Source organism: Taeniopygia guttata, chromosome 2 (genome assembly GCF_048771995.1).
Source record: "Taeniopygia guttata chromosome 2, bTaeGut7.mat, whole genome shotgun sequence".
Lineage (NCBI taxonomy): Eukaryota > Metazoa > Chordata > Aves > Passeriformes > Estrildidae > Taeniopygia > Taeniopygia guttata.
In genome coordinates this window covers 139,744,745-139,766,469 of record NC_133026.1, presented here as the reverse complement: position 1 = coordinate 139,766,469, position 21,725 = coordinate 139,744,745, and the positions used below count along the sequence as shown (strand labels likewise).

At 46.2% G+C, this 21,725-nt stretch overlaps 1 protein-coding gene across 5 annotated transcripts in view; it reads right to left on the bottom strand.

Annotated features, from left to right (window-relative positions):
* Positions 1–15,653, bottom strand: part of ZHX2 (zinc fingers and homeoboxes 2) — a 74,161-nt gene extending 58,508 nt beyond the window's left edge. For 3 of the 5 annotated variants that reach the window (XM_041714059.2, XM_030266640.4, XM_030266641.4), the window contains exon 1: positions 15,485–15,653. The gene's annotated coding sequence lies outside the window, so the exon portion shown is untranslated. Of the gene's footprint in view, positions 1–4,934; positions 5,059–5,357; positions 5,426–7,345; positions 8,429–15,484 lie in introns of those variants that run through there. The other 2 variants (XM_072924975.1, XM_072924974.1) reach the window with 2 other exon arrangements.
* Between the last annotated feature and the right edge of the window lie 6,072 nt (positions 15,654–21,725).

Genomic DNA, 21,725 nt, shown 5'->3' with positions numbered 1-21,725 from the left:
GTATTTCATCAAAGGACCTGTACAAAGGACCTGTACTAGCAGTCTAACAACATAATCTCTTGAAGGGGGCCAAGGATTAAAAGTTGGTGTGGAAAGGCAGAGTAGGTAGTAAAAATACAACAGTATCCATCTTTCAAAACTCAAGGGGTCTTGAAAGAGGGTGCTAGGAAGCGGGGAGGGAGTTGCTCTGCCCAAGATGTAAAGTTGTGCCCTGTTTCCTCTGTCTGCATATTTTTCCACCTTTTATTTTTGGATCTCACAACATTATCCAGCACTAGATGGCACATAGCTATAATAACAGCCACCGTGCCCTGCTCCAGAGTGCAGCAGGAGCACTGGTACCACCCTGCAAAGAAGAAGAGTAAGAGAGAACATGGAACATTAAAATCTATCTCTCACCTCTGTTTTACTCAGGATGATTTGAAAACACACCTTTAAGACTTAGAGGAACTGATTTCCCAGCAGTACTCCAGCAGCAGAGGAGCACCTGTGTCACCTCAAAGGCTGCACGACGGGCAGGGCTGTCACGGCAGAGCCCAGCAGGGGCTGCAGGAAGGGCGGCTGCCCAGCACAGGACACCCTGCTGCACTTGGGAATCGGGAATCTGGAACTGCTCTGCTGGCAGGAGTCTGTAGTGTAGGCACGGCTTAACCCCGAGCTATTTTCAGCAGAAGGCGGGATGCGAGCTGACTTCCCAATATACTGTGTCGCAATACAAAATCCAGCCTTTGTGCCTTGCCACACAGAGATGCTCAGTGCACTGGAGGTGGGGACCATCGGATGCTGACAAGTAAGAGCCAAGATGCTGATGCCATAAAATAAATGATTTTATAAACCTCCCAACAGGATAGTTTTCATTGATACACAAATTGTAGATGAGCGCTGTTTTGGGCCCCAACACATCAGGTCAGTGCAGATGGACCCACCTATACAAGCAGGGCAGCCAAAAGGTCAATTTGCAGTCCTTAAGCCCAGGCAAGCAAAATTCATAAACAGCATCACTGGAAAAAATGTGGAACTAAGACATCTCAAAGGAGATTAAACTCTCCTGAAAAGGCCAGGTTTAGCAGGTGTCCCAGGACAGCCTTATTGCAGACTCAACCAGGAGACATTTTATGTGGCTGGCTGACCTGTTTCCCTCTTTCTGCCCATGAACTGGTTTTGCCCTTCCATCTCTTAATTTTAGGCCTGGATAACATTTTCCTGTGTCAGAATTTACTATGACCCAAAGCAGCAACTGGCCGGACTACCGACCAATCTAAACACACATGAAAGCTTAAAGTAACACTTACAACCCTGTGTATCACCCCTGAGGACACAGGCAAACACAGATATAGCTAATCAACAGCTGGTTTCTGCTAAAAATGCTAGAGACCTGCAAGTCCCAATGAATTCCCACTATCCCATGAATCACTTAGATGCCAAGATACCACTTCAAAGGCTAAACTTTAGAAACCATAAATCTGAACAATCATTTTTTATCTTGACATGACTACATTGCCAGAAAAAAATTTATGATTTGTAGCATCTTCTAAAGCACAGTCCAGTTCTCAGTCTGAAAGTGCTGAAATCAGGAATTTGCCCAAGACTGCAAATACAAGCTTTCTCCTTGGAAACATAGCTCACAGCTGAGCAGCAGGCAGGAGATACATCTGGAATTTCTCTGCTGCCAGACACTGTTTTAGTTCATGTTATGATACCAAGAACTGAAAGCTGCTGTTTCTACTGAGAACCCCTCCTTCTTCCAGTTAATTTAAAGGATACAGTGAGTTTCTACGTTAATGGAAGTGTTAATTATCACTATGTTTTCCCACATAATTGATACTTGATAATCGATGCCTTTGGCAGTGGTAAGACATGGCCCCCAACGTTTTCAATTACACTGATCCTCCCTCTCCTCAGGAAAAGAGATTTTACATCTCTCACCTGTGATTCAGCCTCAAACTCAGAGTTGGAGGAATCGTGTCTGTTTTGGGTGGCAGACTCCTCCTAACTACCAAGGAAAAGGTGAGGAAAAGGCTCTCAGCACTTAGGTGGAGCTTTGTGCCCATGCTGAGAGGCATACCTTTGTTGAGGAAGGGGCAGCTCTACAAAAGGAGAGGTAATGACACCCACTGATAACTAAAAACCAACAATGATCTGCTCTGCAGCCTTCACTGCAGCTGCCTCCAGAAGAGCTGCACCAGCCAACAGTCAGAGGACTCAATTCTTGCATCTACCCATATTCCAGCTTTTGGAGGAATTGCCTCAATAAAGACTCACAAAAGAAGCTTTAGATCTGGATGTTATTCTTGTAGCAGTAGAATCCCAGAAGTCTTCCCCAAAGACACTTATGCTACTTTTGAGGGGAAAAGCAGATGGCATTCAGTACGCTGCTGGAATATTCCTGGAGATCAGCGTGACAAGGGAGTCCTACCAGCACCTACTGAAATCGTACAGGGCACAGCATGACCACTGAGTTGTGTCCACCACATTCACCTCGCCACAGCAATGTGAAAAACATTGTTTCAGTGCTTTAAATTTCTACCCTGGGCCTGCCCTAAATTTGCTCCAGAAATTGAAAGGAATGGCTCCAGGAGAGAAACCAAGCATCTATAGCAATTTGATACAATGTGGGATGAAATATTCAAACTCTGTAAGAAATAACGAGAAAGTTGTACCAGAGAATGCTTCTGATACGGATTTATTTTCCCACTTGGCTCCACTTTAGCACTACCTGCAACTCTAGAAGCTCAAAGAGTACTAAAGGCTGGTCATTCCTGACACACCCTGTATTTTCCAGACACAGAGGACCTTTTCTACACTGAAGGCCAGTTGCACAAGGGAAAGATGTTAAACATTGTACAAACTGGTCCTCATTCCTGGAGACATACCTGTTCTCTTTAAAGCATATCTCCCTCATTTACCAAAAATGCCTCCCACATATATTTACACCAGTGTTCGCTCTGCAGATGGCTGTGGGAAAGAAATACGAGATTTTAATCTGTCTGGTGGCACCACCAGCTGAGCTGCAGTTGGGATTCAGTGGACAGACTCTTTATTGCTGGTAGACTTAAAATGATGAGATGAACACAGTTTTATCTCCAAAATCTGGATAGAAGGGTAAAATAGCTTCCCTGCTGTTTCTTGGTACCAGAGAGAACTAAAACAACTGGCTCCTTCCCAGGGAATTCACTACTCACTGCTCATCTCTGCCATCATGCAGAAGCTCTGTTTGGAAGGGACAGGAATGACTTGTAGCAATGGCTTCAGATGAGGCTTAGCAAGTGTCCCCCTCTTTCACACTAATCAGACTTCAATTAAAAGGAACACTAAAGTTTTGGGCAAAATGTTTTCATCCACTGCTGGCTTTCTATTGCTTGGTTCCAAGCAAACTGTTCAACTTTTGTGCCTCAGTTTCCCCACTACTTAAACAGAGCTATAAAACCTCCCCTGGAGGTATCAATTGGTGCTTGCATAGGAAGATGCAAAGGAAAGCACTGCAAGAACCAGAGATCATCAATAAAGCATCCAACACTGCCACCAGTGCTTCAACAAACCACCAGCCCACTTGACCCCTAGAGCCAGATGTGCAATACTAGCTCAGAAAGCCAAAAACCAGGAAAAAGCTGCCAGGTTCTTCATATTCATGAACTTTTTAATATAGCTCAACAAAACTTTGAGGCATGTTCTCTGCTGTTGTTCTTGCCCTTTTGCACAGCGAGCAAGTCATAAATATTTCAGGGGAAGAGTCCAGAAAATTTGCAAGACTGGTCCTAACCTTTTACAGCATTAATGAGCAGGCCATTAATAGTTAATGACGCAGCTGCTGGTGATCTCAGAGGTAAAGGCAAGACAAGAACAGTAGCCTTTGCCCATTCACTACAATGTGATAATGTGAAGGAATGGTTTGATCCTTCTATCAAATTCTCCCCATCACAGCAAGACCCAGAAGCTGATGACAGGACTTACAGCAGAACCACACACAGCCCCCTGCCCCACTGCGTCATCCAGCAGGGATGGAGGCTGCTGGAAGTGGTCTGAACCAACTGTCCTGATGCTCTGTGCACATCTGAGGGACTGCAAAAGCTTCAGTGATGTGTCTTAAATACAAGACTAATGTTCCAAACAATCAGGTAGGACCAAGTAATGCCTATGTGCTGGTGTGTGCATGCACTCCATAGCCACACATATGTAAAAATGCCAATAAAAAGAGAGGAGTTTGAAGCCTTTTAAAAGTCTCAAGTGTTTGTTCAAAGCTGCACTTTGAAGGCAAAATTCACAATACAACTGGGCAGCCACCTTCAAAGAACAATTTCTCTGATTTCAGCCTCAGATGCAGCAAGGACTTTGGTGAAAAGGTATTTTTGCTGTACTCACCCTTTTGTATATCTGAACTGACATCTGAACTGACACTGGCCCAGCTGCTGGGTGCAAATGCAGTCCGGCAGCCCTTTTGTTTTGCCCCTCAAAACAAAAGGGCATGGCAAGAAGAACTGGGTGAAAGTTTGGACACTGCCAAACTCTAATTTCCTTCATTTTATCCCTTCCAGTATCACTGATTTTTAAAGAATTAGTGAAGTTTGTTTTTGTCTTCCTCCACATTCATGTGTCTGTGGGTCTATCAATCCCAGCACAGTAACTTCCTAGTGGTCAAATGAAAACAGGGAAGTTGTGGAGAGACCCTCCACCGCTTGTGCTCTGGAGGGTGGCCAGTGTGACCCAGTGCATGCAGGAATTCAACACCACAAATCAAACACACTAAAAGCGGTTTGCATCAGTCCTGCTGGCCCCAGGAATAATCAGTCTCCTGGATTTCAGCTCACATCACATCTGGCTTGTCACAGATTAAGCCTTTTCTGTGGTTTTCTAATAGGGGTCTGCACAAAAAGCAAGGATTGATAGCAGGGAGGCTCCCTGAAGACCCCCAGATGGATAGGGACAGCCAGACCCACCTTCTTCAACAGCAAACTGAGCTGGCTTCAGATGCAATCTGAGTATCTCCCTTTTATGTAAGTGTCCTTAGCACAGAGTGCAAAAGTTCATCTGTTCCAGCCGTTCAAGACTAGCAGTCAAGAGCTTTGCATTCAAAGGGAAGAAAAAAAGGAAAAGAAAAGCTTAATCTCAAAGTTACAGTCTTAATTCCACCCTCCAAACCAGAGATGTTTTAATAGTGCAGGAGTCAAAGGCAACTGCAACACTGGGTCCTTTGTTAAATAATTAACTACGATTTGCCTAATCTATCCATCAGGTTCTCACTGAGGACACAAAAAATATCCCCATCAACACCCCACTCTCACCTAAGCAGTGAGCTTCCTACAGCACCTCCTGGGATAATCCTCTAGTTTTTAACAAAACTGGTCCTTGACTTTTCTCACCTTCAAACATGATTCTGCCCGCTGCTCTCAATGCAGATCAAAGGTGATCTTAGTAGATCCTTACTGTGCTAAGAGATAAAATAAATTTATTAAGTTAAATTTCAAGTAATCATGTTATTCTGTAATTTCATTAAAAACTATCATTTGCCAAACATTCTCTGGAAAATAATTACTACTCAGACTTAATAATAAAGTACGTAATTAGCAATGAATGTATACTGCCTTTTTTTTAAATCCATAGCATGTAATGCTCCCTCATGTTTTGAGTGGGAGCATCTTAAAGTGATCATAAACATTGATTTAAATACTTTAATACCTTGAACTAATTTAAATCATATTAAGGATGACACGTCACATAGGAAGAACCCTACTGAATTCAGATGTGTGTTGGGCTGCTCCTCACTCACACCATCTATTTTGCATAATTTAAGAAGAAATATTTTAAAATAGCAGATAAGTAAAAAAAAAATCTTTAATGACCAGAAAAAACTATCCAACCTCAAATGTTTCTTAACCAACTTCCTACTAACTACCTGTTTCATTTAAAAAAGAAGGAAAAAAAGGTTGACAATTTACCTTCTCCTCCAGCAAAACTTTAACGCTAACTATGTGTTACATTTTCTGTTTCCAGCCCTTTGAGAAGTTATTTTTACTGATTTTACAAGACAGCAAAGGACATGGGCCATTCATGCACTAGCCAAAAATTTGTCAAGCTGCAACAGCAAACAAGCTAAGGGGCCACAGGAGAAGCTCAAGAATGTTCTAGTTTGAGTATCTGTCAGCTGCAAAGACCAATAGTAAAGGGTTGCCTATCACAGTCCTTTTCCACTGCTGTGCAGACCAGCAATCACGAATTTGAGCAGAAGGGTGTCTCAGCCAGCCTGTGCCAGAAGCCCAGCATGGAACTCACCTGGGAGATGCTGCAGCAGGGCCTAGATATGTAAGATACATTGACCTTGCAACACCACAGTAGCAGCCTCCACCTGAGACTCAGTAAAAGGATCAGGACAAGAGAGAAGGAACAAATAAAACCCCTACTTACACAGGGGTGAACAAAATACAAGCAGATTAAAAAAAAAAAAAAAAAAAACTAAAAAAAAAACCCACTAAAGCATGTTAGATAAAAACATGAACCAGTGTAAGTGGTTCTATGTTTGTGCCAGTGAGAGGCAATTAGGAAAGGACACCTTGAGTTCACGACAGATAACTGAAAAATCGGATCAAATTCCTACCATGGCTGCAGAAATCAATACAGAGAGGAAACTCAGGTATGAATTCAGCTTTCCTGTGCAAATACACTATTCAAAATGCATAAAACTACAACTCACACCACTACACACAACATATCTCAAAGCTAAAAGTGTGGCAGAGCCCAGGTGGTAATTCCCATCCCTCTTGCTGTATGCTACCATCTGCAAGTAAAGCAGCCTGCAAACAGCCACAAATCCTTTGCCACAGTACTGCATACCATTTACATCACCACCAATTTTGGGATGCAGCTTGTGTTAAATACCCAGAATCTCCTTGCAAAGTGCCTTGCACACTTTTCCCATTCAATAGCACAATTCAAAGCAGATCCCTGTCTCCATCAAGCACCACAACAGCACTTTGCCCACAGATGGAAAGGTGCTCTCCTTGTCCTGCGAGCAGCCGGCCACAGCAAGCTCCTTGCTGGGATGTGAATGGAGCTCTCAAAAAAATGTCAGGCAGGGGAAGAGGTGAAGGAAGAGGGTATCACAAAGAAATTAAAAATGCAAACCATGTGCTCAGCAATGATCTTCCTCCTGAACTGAGCACAGGGTGCAGACAGGGTTTTTTGTACATTATTTTTTAATTTAGAAGAACCTTATATATAAGTCCCCCAGAATTATTGTGGGAGAGTTGCAGAGGGCTCAGCACAGAATTGAAGACAGCTGGCAAAGGGTGTCTTGCTGCCTGCTCACCCCTTGCACCCTAGAGCAGTACACCCTGAAGTTGAAAGCACTCACCCTTGAGCACTTTGTGGTGAGAACAAGACCATTCACGGCTCACCAAGAGGCAAGGAAAAAGCAGTTCAGATTTCAGGAGATTAACTTTAAATCCACCAACTCAGTGCTCTGATTTGCTGCTGGAGAAGAGATGGGGCTGGAGTTAAGATCATTCCTATGTACAAGCTCTTTTCAGCATAAGTAATATATTGTGACACTCCTCTCCTGACTTGGACATGTACCGAGTGTTCGCACGCTCTCCTGGACCATCACACAGAGGGTAAACACATAAAAATAAAGTTGATAAGGCTAAGATCCAGGATAAGAGGACAAACAAACAGAATCTAAGGCACTTCAAGTATATTTAGGGTTGAAAGCAAAATCCTTCAGAGAGCTAAGATTCTTTTCTTTCCTTTATCTGATTAAGTGTGGATCTTGAAACTTGTGTTTGCCTTGAGCAGTATTTCCCAAACCACTTCACCCCCTTGACATCATCAAGGTACACAGACAAGATGCCAACAGATACTCAGAGGAAGAGCATCCTGTGAAAAATATTTTAGCGATAGTGAAATTGTGAGGATGTTCTAAAGAAACACCAACTTAAAAGTAGTTAAGAAAACAGTTCACTCCAAACACATAATTCTTTCTTGTCACTCCAATTGTTTTAAAACACATGTAGAGTTGACTCCTCTCTTATGCTGAAGAATCCCAGACAGGCAGAGAGAAGTAGAGGCTTCTTTAGGCAGCACTTTACTCTGAATTTATTAATCACCATTTATACTCTGAATTTATTTATCATAATTTACACTTGGAAGCTTCCTACCTGCCGTAGTTGGGTAAAATCCTGCAGGTCCTCAGTGGCCACCAGCCCCTGTCCTTGGCAGCTGGCACGGGCACGATGCATTTGCCAACTCTTCCATGCAGCAACCCCTGGCACTTTCCATGGTTTGGAAACCCCACGTGAAGCTTTTTCAGCTGGTTTCTCAAAGAAAACTAAACCTAGCCCTCAAAAGGTCACACAGTGGAGCTGATAGCTTCCTGGCAAGATACTTGCACCCGAGCACAGGTTGGGAGGAGGACCTGTGCCTTAGGTTAAAGCCCAGGTAAAGGGGCTACTGTCTCGCAAAAAAAAAAAAAAAAAAAAAAAAAAAAAAAAAAAAAAAAAGCCCTGAGACATGATCTTTGGGCTCAGATCCCAAAAATCTGCAACTGCAAGATCATGACTCCTGGTCTCCTGGTACTGAATTTACCACTTGATGGTAATAGAGCAGCATCATAATAATCATAAAAGCAGGCTGCAAGAGATGACGTGGGGATGCCAGAAAAGTGATACAGGACTCTGTAACTACCTTTGGCTGAGCAAAAGGAGGGCACTGGTGTACTGGTCCCATGGGTGGGAGCAGTGACAGTCAGGTGGACTTCCAGCCAGACAGCCAAGTGCTCTCCCTGGGAGGGAGCCGAGCACTCAAACAACTTCCTCACCTTTCAATCACATGGAAATTAACAACACTCTTCACAGAAGATGAGGAAGGGGAATCTCTTTGGAAAAAATGCAGAAAAAGACAACTTCAGGGGAAATGAGGATTCTTTGGGATAACCCCAACTTCCACAATTTTCAAGAAAGCTTCCAAAGCCCGTAAGACAACAAGCACCAAAGCCTTTAACAGCAGTGTTCTCCCAGCATATCATTTAAATAAATCAGTTTCTGAAGAGACAAAAGACAAGGAAAAATTCCCTGTGGTGCCTGACAGTTTGTGCTCAAGAGGATGCTGAAAAAAAAAAACCAAAAAAAAAAAACCATAAGACATATTTGGTTTGTGGTGGGTGGTAGGAAGAGGGGAGGGGAAGGAATATCCCCAGAAACAGTTGAGGCCAGAACCATCAGGACTTTCCTTCATTTTGTGTGAAAGTGAATCAGCAGTGCTCTGCCAGCCCGGCAGCAAAGCTTGGACATGCTGCTGCTGTCTGCTTCGTACTGGCTTTCACTGGCATGAGGGGAGGCAAAAACCTCCCTGTGCCACTTCCCGGGCCACCATCCCGGCACACTGAAATTCTACAAAACTTAACTGCTTCCAACTGCTATCCTCTTGGAGTTTTGTCTTGCTAGTAGGATTTAAGAAAAAGAACAAGTATTTTCCCACTTCTGCCATCTAAGTGAAGTGCAACATAAAGTAACTGAAATTAATAAGCATGGAATTAGCTTGAGAAATGTAAAAAATATATGTCCAAAACTTAGAGTGAGAAAAGGGAGCACATACAAGAAAGGTAACACAGAATGGGCACAGAGATCTTGAGACATACTGGTATTTTATTAAATGCCTCTGAGAGTGCCTTCAGCAGCAGCCCAGAACCTACTTTTTTTGGGTGGTATTGAAAAAAAAAAGAAAAAAACAAACCCAAACCAAACAAACCACAAATAACAAGATTCTACTTAAAAAGAAAGGAACCACATTCTTCCCTATACAGTTTTGCTCACAGTTCTTCCTCCACTCTACTTCCTCCAACAAACTGGACAAGAGGTTAAGTAACACTGAATCTGAGGTTTCCTTAGTTATGGTCACTGACTCAAAAGAAGCAAGAAAATCTCGCTCCATTTGTTTGCTGGTGGAAGGATTTTTGTTTGTTTTAAGCTCCAGTGAATTAAATATGCAGTTTTAGCACTTATTAAAAATTGTGGGAACAACATACAATCAACTACAAAAGAGAAGCCAAAACAAACAGGTAATTTGAGGTTGCAAGTTTAAAAAAATATTTAGTATTTTAGAGGGGAAATAAGGTCAGGACGGGAAGAATGGGGAGGGAAAACGAGAAGGAAAATCCAAGATTTCAGGCCTCTAATAGGCTCAGTAAATAAATGAAAAGCAGTGCAAGATGTTCCCATACAACCCAAACCACTGCTCACATGAAATTAATCGTCCCTTCCACCAGTGCCAACTGGGACCACACTGCAAATCACAGCATCAAAATACTACATATTAAAAGCTAACACTAAAGATTTATATCTCTACATGTCACTTAATAAAGGAGGGGGAGAAGTAGAGGGCTGTTTCTCTGCAAAGCCGAAGTTAAGGGTTTGCTAAGTGGAGTAACACAAGGCAAGTAGCTTTGCTTTTCATCTGGCAACACTTTTCCAGGAAAGAAGATGAATTTCAGGCTGTGGAAGAGTTTACCAAGTGAACTGAAAGCAACTGTTGAGGAAACTCTGTGACTTGCATTGAGCTGTCTGCATTTGCCAGGATGTGCCCATTCCTGGGATCCAGAACCTCCACTGCCTGCACCTGCGGGAGGGGCTGCACTCGGCTGGGGCTTCTCTCCAGCAGTGACAAGGGTTTCCCAGAGCAGAGGGTTGCTGTGCAGACACCCAGAGCCGAACAAGCACATGACAGCAGGCATGTCTGCATGGGCACATCTCACATCAGGTCTGTGCCACCATCGCTTGCCATGCATTGCATCAGCCCAGGGCAGGATGTGCCACTGAGGCAGCAAAGCCCATGAGTGAACAGGCTGTTACACCAGCAAAGGGACATTATTGCCAATGTCACATACTGAGACAGGGCTGGGACGATAAACCCACTGTCAGCACATTCACCTAAGGAGAAAGTTCTTGATGTGCTTGTGGGATGCTGACCAGACCAAAGCACCTGGTACACTGCCTAATGAGATATTAAACATACACAGTCACACTTGTCACCAAAGCCTGTAGCGATGGGATTTACACTCAAAGGGTGTAGGTTTAATTGGACATCAGGAAACAATTTAAAGATCCCTTTCAACCCTCAGGCTGGGCAATCCCAGACAAAGGCAGCATGAGGCAGAAGCCTACAGGACTTCAGAACTTGGAAACTGCATCCAAGGCTGAGCCTGGACCGTGGTACTGTTCACACCCTGTGGTCTGTGTGGGTGGGTGGGAGTTGTGGAGATCTGCAAAGTCCTCCCAATAAGCCTGCAATAGTTAGTTTGAGAGGCAAGCAAGTGGTGAGCAGGCTCCAGTTTGCTAGCTCAGGTCCCCGCTGGACAACAGTAAGAAGATACAAACTGCACATGGTGCTGGAGAGGCTTGTTCTCAGAGCAAAACTGAATCCCCTGCCCCTGCCCTGCTTTCAGCAGCCAGCACGTGCCCTTGCCCCCAGACAATTCACAAAAGGTCAAAACTCACAGCAAGCTCACCCCCTCCACTCTGATGTGTGATTTCTAACCATGCAGGTGCTCCAGATCACATTCTTCCCCATTTGCTTGCCAACCCTTCCTCCCCTGTCTCCCCTGCAGAGGACAAATGCTTCCCTCTGTCAAACACTGATGAGCCTTCCCACCACCAGCCCCACACGGGGCACTGCCCACTGCAGGCCACATGCAGCCTCATCCAAAAATTCAAGGAGATGTTGCACCATAATCCACCACCTCAGCTATCAGAATTTCCCAGGATGACTTTTCTGAAGTCCCCTCCTAGCTGCCAACACCTAAACCTTCTCTCCTTGCCTGTGTTGTTCTCTCTCTGCTCACTAACAAAACCAAGCCATCTGAGCCTTCTGCAGTGCTAAATACACAAAATCATTTCACACCTCTCCCTCAGTTTCACCAGCAGACTCACAATACTGGTCATTCTACATAAACTCGGCTTATGGAAAATTCAGTTTTCACTGCAGGAACTGGTTTTGGGTCCCACAATTACGAAAAAAGCCAAATGCACTGTTTTATTTTCAAACTCCCAACATTTTTACAACAACCCCAAGTGCTAATTTTTAAAAGCAAAACAACCAACCAAAAAACCCCTCTGCCTTGCAAAGGCATGGCGGTTTTGGGGAGAGGGCTGGCTTGGTGATTTCTGAACTGTCTCTGGAAGGCAAGGCTGGAACTGAACACTGTTCCCTACATCTTCCAAGCACCCAACTTATTTTATTTCCATTCTGCTGCAACTTCACAAACCAAACTCTCAAATATTACCCCAGATGAAAAGTATTTAAATCATTCTGGAAATCAACAGCTCTTTCAGCTTTTCAGAAAAAAACCCCTTACTGCTACCCTGGGACTGAACTGTATCATTACCTCCCATAAACTTCAGATCCATTTTTGCAGGATTGATAAAATAAACTAATCACAAATATTAGTTCTAGCTGATGTGACACATGTAAACACACCCTGACAGAAGACCAGCAATAATCATAATGGCTTTAAGTTAAAGCCTTTGTAGACTATTTTAGTGCCAACTTTTGTTTATTACTTACTTTCAGTATGAACAAACAGCATCATGTAGATGTGCAGTAACCTTTAGGGAAAGAACACGCTGAATTACCCTCACAACTGAAAGAAAGTCAAACTACAATTACACTCCATATGAAATGTAAATGCAGCTTTACCTGACAGCCATGCTGAAATCTCGGGGAATTCAGCTGTGACACTGCATGTTTCTGAACAAACTCTAATTAAAATACCTTATTTATTTTCAGTGGATGTTTCCACTCCTTAAGTGGACACAAAGAAAAATAATTTAGACATGGATCAAAACATCCCAACCAGAAGACACTCCAAATAGCATTTCTGAGGATCATCCAAGTTAGGGCAAAACAAAAAGAAATAAAACCTGAAGATGTCACGCATGCAAATACAGTGATGTCATGTCTGGCATTAAAATCTTTGTCTTTTACGAGGATCAGCAAAACCTGCTGTGCTCTCATTCCAGCCTGGAGCAGTTTGAAACTGGTTTGAAAATGCAAAAAGAAGTCAATAACTTTACTGTATTTAATGTTGGCTTTTTCTGACTTTTAATAAAAACACAATAAAACTTCCCCCTCCCCACAAGAAAAAACACTACAAGCTTGGCCTGTTTCATATAATGGATTCTTCATTCTACAGATATTGACTGGAAACCTCTGATTTTTACTAGAGTAAAAAGGAAAAAAGCAAGTGGAATTTTGAGAGAAAGCAATTGGAAGGAGCGTGCTACTTTCAAACACTGACAACAGGAAAAGTCCTGTGTGAAAGAATTCTGACAGCTGAATTCCTGGGGGGACAGGCAGGAAAAATGTCGTTTTACAAAGGTGAGTAATCACAAAGTCTTTGGGCTGCTGACTGAGCTATAAACACCTATCCAGGCTTTTTCTCACTTAGTTTATCACGGATACAAGAAGAGAGGACAAACGCGGCAGAGCTCTTGGCCACTGCTTTCTGTAGAAGCCTGAAGGGATAAACATGCATATGGGGGCAAAGTAAAATAAGGACCAGACAATTCTTAGCATTTATATTCTTCCCACTTGCTGCCCAGTACCTTGTTTTCCCTAATCCAGAAATCAATCTGCAACTCTGTTTCAACGAGCTGCTGAGTTCATACAACCTCCTGAAGCCACATCTACATTAGAAAGGCTTCACCGCTACAGAAATACATTACCCTGGCAAAGCACTTGGTCACAGACACCTCTTAAACAATAATATTGCTCATCTACTGGTCTAATAAAACCACGGCAGCACACACCGCTCCTAACACACATGCCATTTCCCAGTAAGGCTGCATGAATAAGGTTTCTGCTAGAGACACCAGACCTCCTCTAGTTACATCTGCGCCTTCACGACCCAGCCCCGGCCAGGAGGGAAAAACCGCGCACAAAGTTTAACCTGTAGTTTAAGGATAAAAGGCACCCCATCGACAGCCTTGCGCTGTGACCCTGCGCTGCCAGCCGTGCAGCTTCTCAAGGCAATGCACACTCTGCACCCCCGCCCGCTGCTCCCCGCGCTGCTGCTGCGGGACCCGGCAGGCAGGAGCTGCTGATGCCCAGCAATCCTCATCACCAGGTCCCTTCCCTCCCATTCCTACTTCTTCGGATGTTTTCTCCCCCTTTTGCTCTCCACCTTCCAATCCAAAACTTTTGCTGCGTTCCCCTGCACGGCAGGACCCTCGCAAGTTCACAGGGTTTCCAAGGAGCACCTGCCCCAAGAATGGATGGGGAGCCGCCATCGGAGAGGTGCTTGGGCAGCCAAGGGGGAGGAAATCAGAGCCATGCCCCGCCTCCCCGGCCGTCTCCCTCAGGAGGGATTCCCAGGCTCTGAACTAACCCAAGCGCTCAGGAAAGAGCTGGGTACAGGGATACCCCAGTCAGACAGGTACTTCCCTGTATCACCTCCAAGTTATATTCCTAAAAAAGAGGGGGGGAATCAGTATCCTTCCCAGTCGTCTTCATCCCAGAGGGAGACAGAGAAGGGGGAAATAAAAGAAGACGGTTCTGTGATGTCTTTGGAAATAGCCTAAAACAAACGGGAAAGACACCCCTCATTTAAGGAAAAAAAAAAAAAAAAAAAAGTGGATGCAACGTGACAAAGCCCGAATTTCCCCACATCTCCCGATTCTGGAGAAAATAAAACGCCACGGGAAGGCAGAGCCTTTCGCCGAGGGTGGAGGAGGGATGGAGCGGGGCGCCCGGCTCTGCCCCGCCGCGGTCCCGGCTCGGTGCCGCCGCTCCCACTCGCCGCTCCCCGCAGTTGCCGGCAGCGAGTCCCGCGCCACGACCACGGCGTCACGAGTGGGAGAGAGGCTGCCAAAAAGGGGAGGGAGGGCAGGAGGAAGGAAAAAACATCAAAAATTAAACCAGAAGAAACCAGTGCCAAGTGCGGCCGCGGGCGCGGAGCCACGCGCGGCGGCGGCGCCGGGCCCCTCCCGCGCCCCGGGCCGGCGCTGCCCCCCCGGCCCGGGAGACCGCGGCTCCTCGTCAGGGACCGCGCTGAAAAAATCCCCTGCTCGCCTCTACGTAACGCCCTGTCGAAAGCGGACGCCATATTTTGTGTTGCTGATGTCGACATAGACAAACGTAGACATGTTTCACCCCCACTCCTGCTTTTCCCCCTTTACCCAAACTTGCGATCGGGAGGCGGCGGGGAGCGGGAAAAGGGCGAGGGGAGGGAGGCTGCATGGCCAAAAATGACAACTGTAGCCGAAATAATTAAGAGCCCACCCCGAACAACCCTCCCGGCTCCCACCCCCGGCAGTCTCCCCCACCCTCCCCCCCACCTCCCGGCCCCCGCCGAAGTCCAGGGAACCGGACAGTTTCTGGCAGGAGGAAAAGTTGGGTGCGAGCGGTCGGGGCGGGAGCGCCGGCGAGCGTCCGTGCGCAGGGAGGGGGCGGCTGGGGAGCGCGTCGCACCGGGGGAGGGGGCCCCGCCTGGGAAGTTTCCTACCTGCGCCCAGGGCGGCGGCACCGACTGTCCCGGGCGGAGCGGCACCGGGGCTCCGCTCCGCGCCGCTCCGCTCCGTGCGCCGCCCGCGGCCGCGGGACCCCGCGCCCCCCGCCCCCGCCGCGCCGGCCCGCGGGGAACACGCGCGCCCCGCCACGCGCGCACGCACCGGCCCTGCCCCGCCGCGGAAAAAAAAAAAAAGGGGGAGAAAAAAAAAAAGGAGAAAAAAAAAAAGGAGAAAAAAAAAAAAAACAGAGCCCTCGATCGGCGGGGATCTACGCCAAACCCCACATGATCTCTGACGTCAGCCTGCGTATTTGCATACGATACCACCGCCGGCGCGGCCGCCGGGGTCCCTCGGCGCGGCGGAAAGTTGCGCGCGGGGCCGCGCCCCCCCCATGGCCCGCCCGGCCCCGCCGCGCCTCCCGCGGCTCAGCCCCACCACTGCTCCACGCACCCCCTGCCCCGAGCGTGGGCTCCTCTGTCCTGTGCTGACACCGCCGGCCCGTGCCCGGCCCGGCCGGTGCCATCGCTGCTCCCCGCTGCGCTCCCCTTCCCGCTCCACGGACGGAACCGCGCGGACCCTCCCGATCGTCCGGGTGGAGCCGGGGGTCGCAGCGGGGCATCCCCGCCCCGCCGCAGCCCCGGGCCGTGCGAGCGCTGGTGCCGCCGAGGGGGATATGGACCCTTGGTAGAGAAGTGGGAGCGAAGACCCTCGGAGCAGTGTCCCGTGGGCTGGACCTCCCCGTGTGGGGATGGCAGCCGCCGGACCCTCGTTCTAGGACGTGGGGACGGGACCAGCATTTCTGCATGGCATCCCTGCTGTAGAGGCGGCGGGGGCTCACCCCCGCTGTGGGCACGGCGACGGCATCCTGAGGGTCTGGATGTGGCTGTGCCGTTGCCGTGAGACTGCCCCTCGGAAGCGGGGCCGATTACCTGGGGAGGTGGGAGGCACTTCTTCATCTTCGGCTTGTGATACAGGTTTTCCAAGCCACAGTCTTTTGGGTGGGTTTTAGGCGGTGGTGTTTTTTTTGTTGCTTTGAAGAAGGTGGTGTGTATTTCCAAGGGATGCTACCGCAATCTCTGCTCCTCTGCTGCGATGCAGGAATCCTTTCCCTAGTTTAAAACTGCCGTTCAACTCTTTGCCTTTCTTCCAAAGAGATGTAGACAGATAGGACCCAGGCTATTTTCTGTTTACTTCAATGGATTCATTACAAGAAATAATTTACTGATTGTATCTTGCTACTAGACTACAGATCTTCCAACAAGTCATGGCTAATAGGATTTAAGAGTAGCATAATCTCACTGTAACTTCAGGGATGTGCTATCTAGACGTCCTATCTTTGATTAGATCGCATTAGATTAATCTTTTAATTATATACTACAGGCTTTAAATCTCGGCTTGCTTCTGCTGTCACCCTGCCCCATGCCACCAGCAGGTCGGCCAGGCTGCAGCCCTTAACCCGGCTGAGTAACTTTGCTGGGCATCGTTTTGTTTCCCTTCCCCGTGTAGGGCTGGGGACTGGGGATGGCTCGTGTCTGAGTGTCAGACGAGGAGCTCTAAGTTACTGCAACTGAATAATCCTAGAAGAACGTAAATATGTCAAAGCAGTGTCAAGAGATTTCTTTGCAGGGATACCCTTATCTGAGTAGGCGTGTTTTTGACTGCCTGACTGAGTATAGTCTCTCTCTGTAAGTATTTGATAACAGGATGGATTCCTTCCTTGCTGCCTCCAGCCCCGAGATTCCTGCTAACTTCACTTTCCAGATGGAGGCTGTTAGGCAGGGACAAGCTCGAGCATACTCTCTGCACTTGTTAGGGGCACGGAAGATGCCCCTTAAAGCTTGCTGATGCTCATCAAACTCTGTTGTTCATCCTGAAAGCTGTTGGGGGTTTTGATACTTTTTAATGGAATTTTCTTTCTCCTTTAAATATTACTAAACATATTGTATTTAACTCTTCAGTAGCTGTCCAGCCTGAAAATGTTTCTAATTTTTGAATATTCGGGTGCAAAAAAAAAAGTTCTTTTAAGGTGCATAGATTTTCCTTCAGGATACACAATTTTTTAACTGTCTTAAATTCCTTTTCTGCATCTAAAAAAAGAGACAAGTGTTTTAGTAAGGCTACTATACTTTTGAGTATAAAATGTTCTTGAAAGGGTAGATCGATGGAAAAGCAGGTGAAAAATCATCTTCTTGCTGTTGTCCTAATTGACACATACTTTAAGGCCTGTTTGGCTTTCTTTTTGCATTTCCAAATGCAGAAGGCTCTTTGACTGATTAGGTGATATGGCAGCTAATGCTGCCTTTCAAGTGCAAAAATGGGCTGTCAGTGGGAGCCAGGTGTGGGATTTCATACCTTAAGCCCGGGTTATAACAAAGGCAGTTCTAACCTGCGGCCAGAGAGATCCCTGCACCAAGTAAGGCCCGCAGTGAGGCTTCACCAACATCCCCAAAATCGTGGATGGTGCCACACAAATTAGGAACTGGAAGGTCATTAAAAAAGAGGCTGTATTTAAGATGAAGAGGATATGGGTTTGAAATTGGAGCAATTGTTATTACTATCCTATATGAATAACCTAAGGACAATTATTTGAGCACATGTGTGTTCAATGTTCCTGCTAGAGAAGCTGGTCACACTGTGTCATCTAACTCTAAGAATACCTGCTTGTGTCTGTCTTGTCATTTTCCCACACAGAGGCACAGAATATAGTGCACAGAGGTTGGTTTTGTGAACATTTTTTGACTTGGTCATCAAATTCCTCCTCTGAATCTTGAGCAGTGGGACAAACAGGCTGTATGGCATCTCTGCCTGGATGCTGTCTTTTAGGAAACTTGTAGTTGGTCGGTTAGCTCTGATTCTGTCAAAGTTAATTGAAGTTAAGTGAAACGATCAAACGTTTACTGAGGGATGGGAGAACGGTGTTTAAGATTAGAGTTTATAATTACAAAAGCCTTCATTCCTTGGGAAGTCATGCAATTAAAAAATATCAGTGATGAATGCAATTTGAATACTCTTACAAAGTCTCAGTATTCATTTATAAAAACCTAACATTAACATGACGTGGGGTAACATAGCAAAATGGAAATTGCTTTTGCAGAACGTGCAAAAGGAAATGTGCAATTTAAAATTTCTTTTGCATAAGGCCTCTTTTTTTAATTAATAGCACAATGAAAGCCACACTGATTACAAAGCGCACTGAACATGCACGCACAATTTCTCGGGAAAGTGAGGGCAGGATACTTGCTCGCTTCAAATCTAGTGCCCTCTCTGTTCCTTCTGTGCACTGGCTCTGGGTTTAAAGCGACATCTGCTCCATAAAGCCCTCAGATGAAGTTGCAGTCTCGTCTGTGAAATAATGCTTGATCAGACATAACGAACTGTATACTGATACGTAGTTTTCTTACAGTGTGGATGTGAGTGTCTGACATATGTATTGTCACATACATTTCAGTCCTTTTCAGTCTAATCATTTCTTTCTGACTGTTTAATCCTGTGAAATTGCAGGCTGAGTCAGCATTACAGATCTAATTCTGTGTCTTGGAGGTGCAGCTCTGACTTTTGTTCTGAAGATAGTGCATAAATATCCTAAAAGGGGCTGTACATCATCTAAGAGCCACAACAGAGGCATGCGAATAAAATAAGTGTTTTCTGTTAAGTGCATGACTACATGTTTCTCATTTTTACACTGGCCTAACTCTGTGAGATCTAGTGGAGTTTTGCCTACAAATGTAGCATTAAACAGGTGTGAGCTTTGGAATGTTCTCCCAGGGCAGGTGAACCAGCCCTTGGCTGGTGGGCCAAGCTACTGCCTTGGAGCTGTTTTTGGGAAGAACTAAACTCAATTTCTGTTGCTAACTTTATACCTTACTCCCACCTCCTCTTCCACCCCATTCTTCTAACCCTGCATGAGCACAGTGATTTGCTGGCTCCCTGTTTTTACTGCCAGCTCAGTAGTGGAATTAGGCTTCTTGTGCAATCAGAAGGAGAAATTAAGGTAAAAACAAATACAAAAGAAGTCAGCAGACAAACACTGCTACATTTTTTCCCTCTCTGGTGGAGACCTTGATCTCTGCACTGAGGGCAGGAAACGGTGCTTGACTGCAGGTGTGCACATCGATGGCTGAGACACAAAGCTCTTTAGCCTGGTGGGTTTTTTCCCCACCCCAGCAAAACACCTTCCCAAAGCAAGCCTTCTCCTTTGCTAAAATGCTTTGTCGCTCCTATCAGTGTTCTCACTCACCGGGAGTGTGAGTGAGATACAAGCTGAAGTAGTAAGCACCGATCAAATGTGAGGTCTGCAAAATGAGGTGTTAATATGAATGCACAGAAAACAATATCAAAGTCTGATCCAATTATAAGGGGCGATCTTATGATTTGTGGTGCCCTTAAGCTGGGGGAAGCTGTCGGAAGGCAAGATACCTTCCCTCCTGGAAGAAGGGCTGATGGGGAAGATTAGTTGCTAAGCCTGGATGGAGAGAATCCCCTGAACACAACCTCCCTAAGCATTTGCACTCATCGCCTGAGCTTAAGATGGGTCCTGGCAAGAGGCACGCAGTCATCTGTCTTTTTCTGTTTCAAAAGCTCCAGGAGAGCTGATCACTTATCACGGGAACCATCTGGCTTATTCTTAGAGAGATCAACAGTTAGTCACTGAATGAACAAGGAACAAGCTGCATTGAAGTCTGCTCTCCCCATTAAATATGAGGACTCAGCCCAAGGTCTCTGAAACACCGCGTGCTTTGCCTGCTGCAGGCAGAAGGGAGAGAGATTTAATTTTGCCTTGAGGTTGCTGAGCTGCTGTCATGTGGAAGAGAGCTTCTGTGGCCAGCCGGGGGACATCGGCGTCTCTGCAGTGGGCTGGGGTGGCCATGGGGATGGGGACCCGAGGCTTTGCTTCCTCAAGGTCACCTCTGCCAGGGATGGAGAAACCCAAGGAGGGAGCAGGGCTGTACCATGGCTATCTGGAAAGCTTGAGGCCATCTGCTCTGCCTCCAATGTTCTCTGTTGATCTCAGTTCCCAAGTGCTAGGGCGAGAGGCAGGAATGGGTTATGGTTCTGCGCTGGTTGCTGAGGATGCAGGACAAGGCCAGTGTGGGCTGCTGTGGGTCAGTGCTGCTGGGCTGTGAAACTTAGGGAGCCAAGGTGTTTCACTCTTACCTTTGAGGAGTAAAACTCCACCTTGTCCCTGAAAGGATGCAAGCACATTTGTGCTTCATTAAGAAGGACTGTAGAAATAACTGAGCTGGCTCCTTGCTAAAAACTTCTGAAGTCAGGCCACTGTACTGACTTGTGTTGGGCAGTTGTGTTCTAATAAAGCCTTTGGCAGCCTCTGCCTGCCCTCTGCCATTCCTATCAGGTCCCTGTGAAGGGCGGCTGGCTTTGAAGTGCACTGATGCACCAGGGGGGCTTTGCTCACCCACCTGGGTGCCCTGGGCCTCCTGTAGCCAAGCGGGCTCCAGGCTTTTGTGGACTTATCAGTGACCTGACAAGCTCAGTGAACTTGGAGCAGCAGCTTGGCCTTTCTTGTGGATGGCCTGTAGATCTCACGTGAATGCTATAACCTTTGCTGAGAGTGACAGTTTGGGGATTTTTCTTCTCTTTTCGGTGTTTTTTAATTTTTTTCTATTGCTCTTGCTAATTACTAAAGCAATTTTTAAAATTTAAATGAGGGCTTCCTCCCTCACAGCCCATCTGCTGTGAAATCACAGCGCACATCCTTTGTGACAGTTCAAGCATTGCCATGGCAACGTGCTGTGATGTGATCAGCCCTGAGTTATGACCTCACTGCGGGACCAGGCAGGCCAGGTTGCTTTGGCAGAAGGAATAAAAACCAACTTCTGTATTAACAAAAGTGGTATCTCAGCTATAGGCCGGTGGGATTTGTCCTGGCCTAAAAGCCAGGCTAAATCCCTTTCTGGAGTTTTTCACAGGACTTTAGTTCTAGGGCTTGGCAGGGGCATCCACTTGAGAAATCGTCTATTTGTTTCCATAGAGAAAGTTACTTTCTTTGAGAAGTCTTTCCCACAGTTTATGGAAGTATTTCAGTAGAAATCATTTGAATTTTTAAGACTTTTTTGTATTTTTTTTTCTCCCTGTTTATCCTCAGTGCTGGAGACCCAACTCTCTTTTTCCTATTTGGAGGCAGGTGCTGCATGGCCAGTGGCAATGCATACTTCACCTGTGCCACCTGTGGCTTTGCAGCGACCCCATCCAGAAGATAACAGGGCTGGAGTGAGTAGT